The following is an 8,365-nucleotide window of genomic DNA, read 5'->3' on the forward strand; positions in this document are numbered from 1 at the left end:
CTGGACCCATTCTTGCACATTGTACTGCAACCAAATGCTTCAACATTTTACAGATCGGAATTGCCTTTGAACCGGACACTCTTTTCTCCTCTGACAGTTCAACAGTTTCCTGATTTAAAGGTTGCAGTAGAGTCAGGCACTGGTTGATACTGACAATCATCAGTAGTGAAATGTTCACTGTCTATGTTAAGTGATGCCAAGCCAGCCCCCAATGGTTCTCTTTGCTCATACAGCCACTGTAGCATTGCATATGTGCTGTTCCAACGTCCACTTCCTGAATCAACTTCATTTGTGGCAAACCCATGTTGATTTGAACAACTTCTCCATTGCAGTAGTGCAATTTAAAGTGTCCCACTATTTTACAGGCCCTACTTTGAATGTTTTCCAGCTCAGAGGTTTGACCAAGGGACTTTTTCACAATCAAATTCAGCATGTGGGCGAAACAATGAATATGTCGCAAATTCGGCTGGTTGATGCTTGCAACAACGTTGTGGGCCCCATCTGTAACTATGCCACAGACCTTTTCCCTGATTCCCCACACTGTCATCACATTTGCAGCAACCTCAGTGATATAATCTGCTGAATGGCTCTTTGGCAAATACGGTACCCCTAAGAGAACAGTTGCCAGATCCAAGTTCTCTGTGATATAATGGCATATTATTCTGAGGTAGACATCCATGCTAATGGAGGTCCACATATCTGCCATCAAGCTGACAGCTGAAAGCCTTTTCTTTGCCTGTGGTGTATCTGGCATCCACCGTTGCCTTAACAGCTTTGTGGCTTGGAATGATCTAGGATGGGTCAAAGATTTGGATACAATTCCTAAACTCTTCATCCTTGATCATCATGTCCACCAAGGCCTCATCCAATCTGTCTTTTCTGGACACTGTGTAGGAGAAATTTGAGAGTAAGTTTCTACATAGAGTATATAGCAACAAAGCAATTTTATATAGTATGTATACATACTCATCAGCTTACCATCAGGAATTCCAGCATTTGCAGTGGCATGTGTTCCCTCGCCATCATGCTGAGCACACAAGTGTCTCAACATGGATGACGTGTATTTGTTGTATGACAACTCTTGTGTATATAACAAACACTGTACCTATAATAATAGAAATAATAATAAATAATGTAACTGCATACTGTTTCATTATTTATACATTTTCCAGGATATTCAATGCTTTGCACACAAGTAGTAGTAATTATTTCTGGGACTTGCATTAATTGTACAATAAAAATTTGAAACATACATTGATAAGTACTGTTAGAAATTCGGCCTTCAGGAATCAGATTCAGGAGTCAGGAGACTGGACGGCTTCAGTGTTGACAAGTTTATTGACACGCAGAGCATGTAACATAAGGTGGAGCACGACCAGATCTACTGGGGTCTATGTGACAAGCCTTTTATACATTGTGGAATGAAAGAGGAGGAAGACGAGGAGTTTAAGGGGGGGTAAATTGGGGATGAAGGTGCAATCTACATTTGGTTGGGTAGTTGCACCTTAGGTTTAAGACATCAAAGCATATACAACAAAGGACATAGGATATACAAACAAAGGACAGAGGTGCTGGGCATGCAAATGTGGGTAGCCATCACACTGGTTGCCCCCACCAGGGGTTGACAGACAGGAGACAATTAAGACAAAGGGGTGAGATCTGACAGACAGGAGATGATTAAGACAAAGGGGTGAGATTTATAAGAAGCATATTTTCTCTCAGTACAAACCAGTAAAACACAAGAAAATATAATTACCTTATTTGATGGAATGAGATCAAATTGATCCCAAACCTTGGATTTCAGTTTGCCAGCAGTAGCTAGCTATCACAATCAAAACTCTACAAACTCACAAAAATGCAAACTCCTCACAACCCAACATTGCTAAGTTATAATGGTGCATCTTAAATACTGTGTTTAGTGACAAACTACTCACCTGTTGTCCAACTCTGAGCCAATGAAACGCACAGGAAGAGTGACACAATCTCTGAAGCCTCGGTATCGGTTGCCCATCATTAATTATAATCTATCCTAGAGGAAGTAATTTGCGAGACCAGTCTACAGATACCAAAATTGCCATCATTCTAACCAGGGGAAGGATCCCTATCAACAATATAAGGCTATCGAGTCTTATTCAACCGTTATCTCCTTAACAGAGTACAATTAATAACTCTGGACTGAAGTTTGATGATCAGGCTAAATCCTTTGTCTATAGCATCTGAACATTGATTTGTATTTGTTATAAATGCACATCTTAGGATACCTCATGTGTTAGGTATTAATGGGGCCTGCCTAAGTACCTTTTTCATTATATAATCATTTATGTTACCCATGCATTACCATGGGTCATATGTTAGCATGTGCTATGTTATTTTGAGATTTATCCATATCCAGGTATTACCAGCAATACCAAAGCTGGTATTGATATTGAGTGTAAAAATATCGATACTTGAGATTTTTTTTTTCTCTTGCACGCACTGACGGCTGCGCACACAGATTCACCAAAGTCTACTCTCTGTCTTTAATGGCGCATTTCCACTAGGGCCTGCTTGGCGCGGTACGGTTCGGTACGGGTCGATTCGCAACGGAACGGTACGGTCGCGTTGTGTTTCCATTACAATGGTGAACCACCCCAATGTGGGTGGAGTCGCTGTTGGCGCGCGGGTTGTAGTGTCGTGACATCATTTGTATACGACCACAACACCGGTCGACGCCCCTTAACACATAGCATTATTGTATCTTATTTATCTTTATCTTCATTATTGTATGTGGTTGCTCTAATTATTGATAATAATTTGGTATTACTCAAACAGGCTGAACACACCCTGCATAAAAAGCATCAGTCATACAATCAAATGAAATCAAACTTTATTATGAAATATAGATATTTAAAGTACAACATATGTAAATAATATAGTTATAGTTTTAAAAAAGTGCAAAAAGCAAATATATACGTATAGCTTTATATGAAATAAATATTTATAGTACTACAAGCAACATTTTGTGTGCTTTTACTGGCGTCTGTCTCGCATGGTGTTCACAAGTTCGCCAAGCACCCCGAGGAAAGCCCGGTTGAAGGAAACATTTTCCGCCAACTCCGCTCGCCTCGTCAGTGGAAGGGGAATCTTGAACGTAAAAAATAACAAATATTAAACACAAGTATTCCTGTGAAGGAACAACGATATAGCGTAACTGCACAAAATGTGTAGCACGTCATCGTTGCTCGTGCTGTGTTTATGGCTACAGCTAACTAGCAACTAGCAAGGCTAAGAGCTAGCTATTGTACAGTAGTGACTGTGGTGGTAACATTAACTACACACACAGCTCTAAATTCCTGCGTTTACAATAGATGCGTTCATATTACGTTCATATTACATCTTTTACGAGCCTAGTAGTAAAACTGTGAAATCACAATACACTCACCATTCTCCGTGGCCTCCAGCACCGACATTGCCGTGTCTGTCCAGCTCTTTCTCTTCCGTTACTGGATGGCCGGTGACCGTATATGACATCCATTTGCTGGAACCATTTCCAGTCTTTGCGGTTTGCTCCGCTGCGTCCGTTATGGTCCTTCACCACCCGGTAATCGCGTTAAGCTTTTTTAGCTTGGACCGACCGGCACTGCTGAACGGACCGCTGGTAGCCATGAGTGGCCATTAGCGCGGAAACCTCGCTAAAAACCTTTACATTTCTAGTGGCCCCGTCCAGTTCGCCCTGGATTTTTTTGATCGCTGATTATTAACAGAAAGGTTTGTACCTCGGCGTTTGACCAGGGAACAGACTTCGCTCCTTGGGTTTTAAAAATGGCTGAGGAGTCCATAGCATAGCGGAGGAGTCGCTCTCCTGACGCAACCTGTGACGACACTCCCTGGCCAATCAGTGTCATGCTGTTCCTCCACGTCACAGAACTGTACCGCTTCGGAACGGTTAGAACCTCGATCGAGTCGGTACGAAAAAAGTACCCAAAGGGGCCGGCTAAACGGGTCCTGGTACTAATGGAAACACTCACAAACCGACCCGTATCGAACCGTACCGCGCCAAGCAGGCCCTAGTGGAAATGCGCCATAAGAGTAGCGCTGCACCGTGTCTCATAGCACACAGCAGCGCACCCTCCACCTGTAAGGGAATTTGTGATTTATTGTCTGTGACTCTCAATCAGAACACTCTGACATTCAGTTTACTCCCTTATCTGTATGTCTGCTCATCAGTTAGAACTTCTCTCCTTCTCCAACTGTCAGCTGTGGCTTTTCTGTACAGGTCCTGGGTCCCAAGGTGCACCTATGGGGGAAGACCCGGTGACGATGAACCTGCAGGACTGATATTTATTAGTAAGCATACTTGGATTTAAAATCACTTAATGGGACAAAGTGATCACTTACATTTGTGGTGATAGAAGAACTGTCATGCATACACCTCACTCATAAGCTGTGTGTTTAAATGTTTCTCCTACCTATACCTGAGGTGGTAGTCCTCTGTCCATTTGAGGAGGGGCTAAAGGGTATATATGGGTGACTGGGGAAATAGAAAGGAAGCTTGATGTATAAGGGGGAGGTAATGGTCCCCTCGTTTTTAATACTCACAATGGTTTGTCTGCAAATAAAGAAAATTACTTTTGATTACTGAACAAGACTCTTGGAGACATTCTTGCGGCCCTTTCTGGGAAGGCTACTAACTACGCGTACTATTATTAAACTTTCCTGCTCTTTCCTGACACCCGTGTCTTGTGAACCGTGTTTCACAGTGCCTGTTACAAACTCTGAGGGCTGAAAAAATTTATAATCTTGATTAAGAAACCTGATGGTCTTGATCTACGTCTAGAGACAATTCCAAGAAAAACCTTAACATCTCATCTCCGCAGCACCAGCCAAACAGCCATGAAGGTTGGCTCAGCCTGGCCCGCCCACTCAGCACTCTCGACGCCACAGTACAGAGTGAGACACCACCGGAGTGTTAAAATGTCTGAGAGGATTTTGTTTTAAGTTGTGTTGAGTGATATATTTTTACACTTCTCTATTTAAGAAGAAAACATAATTGCACTGAAATTAAGAAAATTCCTTATTATTAATTTTTCCTAAGAACAATTCTAATTGAAATGAAAAAAACAAAAAAGCTTTATTTTCCTAATGTAAAGATAAATTTTGTTTTGTTACTGTTCCATTGTTTCAAAACAAAAATTGTGATAATAAAGTATTTTGTTGTCATGTACACTGTTTGGCGTAATGCTATCCAAGGTCTTTGGATCCTTTGGATCAATGAAGCTTAAATATTTAAAAAGTATCGGTGATACTTGCTCTGCATTTACTTGGATTGTATTGGATTGATAACAAAATTCCCAGTATTGCCCACCTCTAGCCAAGAGTGTCAACTAGTTCCAACAGAATTGAGACCGTGTCTGTGCCCCGGGTTAAATTCAATTATAGGAAATTTTTAAGGTTAAGGTTTTAACTAATATTCACACCTCGTATCAAATTATTAGTAGCAATGATCGATTGGAAAATTGGCTTACTCAATATTCAACTTCAAGTTCAAGAGGTTTTTATTGTCATTTCAACTACATACAAAGTACACAGTGGAACTAATCAACGTTCCACCAGGACCATGGTGCAACATAAAGACACAATGCCAACAGAACATAAGTGCAACACAAAGTGTGGACAGACAGTACAACACAATACAGACAGTACAGTACACTAGACAGTGCAGACCGACACTGTAGTGTAAGATTGTAAGTGTAAGAGGTAGGTTTTGGTTTGTGCAGATTATGCCGTGTGCAATACGCAATATATGTGCAAAAGGAGTCCCTGTCGAAGTGAGGTAGTATGTTTAGTGCAAATGCCTTCACCTTGTCACGGATAACTGGTTGGGTGTGTGTGGATGAGTCTGGTCGTGTTGGACCGGATGCTGCGGTACCTTCTTCCTGATGGGAGGAGGGAGAACAGTTTGTGTGATGGGTGGGTGGGGTCATTCACAATGCTGGTTGCTTTGCGGATGCAGCGGGTGGTGTAAATGTCCATGACGGAGGGGAGAGAGACTCCAATGATCCTCTCAGCTGTCCTCACTATTCACTGGGGGGTCTTTCGGTTGGAGAAATTGCAGTTCCCAAACCAGGCAGTGATACAGCTGCTCAGGATGCTCTCTATGGTGCCTCTGTAGAAGATGGTGAGGATGGGTGGAGGGAGACATGTGGTCTGAGAATGCGAGGTGGGGGTGGTATGCGCTGGGGATGTTTGTATAAACAACATCCAGCGCGTTTGCTCCTCTCGTTGCAAAGTCCACTTGTTAATGGAATTTAGGGAGGACTGACTTCGGCAATAATGAATAGTCCATCTGGATGTTTATTTAGCAGATCCGCCTATCCGCTCTGAACGCGGTTAGCCCTGCTAGCTGAATGGCGCTGTCTGGAATGTTGTCGCTAAAACACAGCAGTCTTTGAACTTGTGTTAGAAATTCTGAAACCCTTAAATGGTGAGCACAATAACAGTCAGAAGCAGTTGGGTTAGATAATAAAGTACAATGATTTATTTTAACAAAGCATGGATTAATCCAGAGATCTCAGTTACACACACATGGTGTCTGTTGCAGAGAGCTAATTCCCCACTCCGAACTCTCATCTTTTATACTTTCAATCATCAATACACACGGTGTCCACAAGGTGAACATGAGGTGATCAACTAAATGTGATTGGACAACACATGAAATAATTAACACTGATTTGACAGATGCATAGGAGCCTCTCCCCCCGCATGCCCTCTCCACGCTCGGCATCCACGTGATGGCGTGACAGACTGGGTGTCGACGTAGTCCCTTCCAAGTGGAGATTAGGCGTCTCCAGCGAGGTCAGTTTAGGAACACCAGAGGAACATCAGATTAGGACTAAGCCGAGGCCGTCCAGAGAGAACACAAACACATCTGAGGCCTACTGAAGCAACGAGGATGGCTTCAGTGCCATGATTAACACACGTATATGTAAAAAGATCTCTAACACCTATATCTAATGTGTTTAATGTATACTAAGAAATCCTGACCTAAATGGAAATCATCAAATTTCCATCACAAACTCACACTGGGTAGTTCGCTGGAGTCTAATGTAGTCCAGTTTGTTGTCGAGGGAGCAAATGTTCACGAGGAATAGCAATGGTATAGCCGGGCTCTCTTTGCGATGAGACTTCCGCCGGGCTTCACCATCAGGCAACGCTGCGGTCTGCAGGCCTGGGTCTCATAGCAGGCTGAGCTCTCGTAGCGTCTGCAGAACTTCATCTTGGAGCTTGTTTCCTGTCTAATTTCTCCACTGTGGAGGCGTGGAAGACTCACAGTTCGCTGTGATTGGTCAGTCCTACGCCCTACATTTGCCGCATCGGCGGGAACCAGCATTAAAAAAAAGTCATTGTGTTGATTGGCAAAGGCGATCTATACGATTTCTCTAATTTGGTAGATTGCCTGCGATTCTCCACTCGTCCTCGCCATTCACAATTTTATATCGTCAGATCTCACACTCCTAATTCAGTCAGACAGCTATTTGTTCTGAAACGAAATATAATTAAGTACTTTAGCCAAAATTCCAGCACTTTTCAAACCTGGAACACAATGCAACATAAAAATTTGTCAGGTAAATGTTCCTTCTCCTGTTTTTGAGGGGTATTTCTTTACACTACCACATATCGTTACGGAGAACACTGCAAAGAATGACGTGTAAAACGTGGTCGCTGCTCTCACAGGTTCGCGCGCAGCATGCAGATTCGAGCGCTACAGTCAGACGCAAAAGTATAACTGAGCCAAGAAGAAAGCAAAAATATATATATTTTACTAAGGAAAATAAAAATAGGATAAGTAACTTTAATCTGATTACTGGACTGGAAATAGTAACTCGTTATATTACTCGTTACTGAAAAAAGTGCTAAGATTAGAGTAACGCGTTACTAACGCTTTACAACTAACTGCAATTGTTGGGCCTTTGCACAAAGGCCCTTGCCCATAAACCTTTCAACTCCAGAGTGCTATATACTCTATGTTGGGATATGTGAAAAGAAACATTTCATTGTCCTGTACATGTACACATGCATGATCAAACATAAGCATTCCATCGGGCCTAGAGGTTTGCCAAAAACTGACCAATCAAATCAAAAGTGATGCCATATTATCAGGGATACAAATCTAGGCTGCAACACAACAATCCCAAGTACTTTTGTGCTTATATTGATCTTTTTGAAACACGTGAAAATGTTAAAATCAAGTAGCTACAAAGGTAGTGCAAAGGCCCCCTGCCGGTCGCCCCCGTCCACAGCGGCAGTTGTCCTGTTTTTGTTGCGTTGTGTTCGTGTTATCCACCTCACCTGATGGTCGTTTGTTTGTCTATATATGTCTTGTCTT

General features: G+C 42.4%; 2 long non-coding RNA genes across 2 annotated transcripts; both read right to left on the reverse strand.

The window, feature by feature from the left end:
* Positions 1-747: 747 nt before the first annotated feature.
* On the reverse strand, positions 748-1,436 carry LOC143476887 (uncharacterized). The gene is made up of 3 exons (XR_013121413.1): positions 1,254-1,436; positions 979-1,105; positions 748-886 (listed from the first exon to the last, which is right to left on the reverse strand). It is a non-coding gene; the product is annotated as an uncharacterized LOC143476887 (long non-coding RNA).
* Positions 1,437-2,844: 1,408 nt separating this feature from the next.
* LOC143476737 (uncharacterized) lies at positions 2,845-4,056 on the reverse strand. Its single transcript, XR_013121374.1, has 2 exons — positions 3,422-4,056; positions 2,845-3,123 (listed from the first exon to the last, which is right to left on the reverse strand). It is a non-coding gene; the product is annotated as an uncharacterized LOC143476737 (long non-coding RNA).
* Between the last annotated feature and the right edge of the window lie 4,309 nt (positions 4,057-8,365).

Source organism: Brachyhypopomus gauderio, chromosome 15, assembly GCF_052324685.1.
Source record: "Brachyhypopomus gauderio isolate BG-103 chromosome 15, BGAUD_0.2, whole genome shotgun sequence".
Taxonomy (NCBI): Eukaryota; Metazoa; Chordata; class Actinopteri; order Gymnotiformes; family Hypopomidae; genus Brachyhypopomus; species Brachyhypopomus gauderio.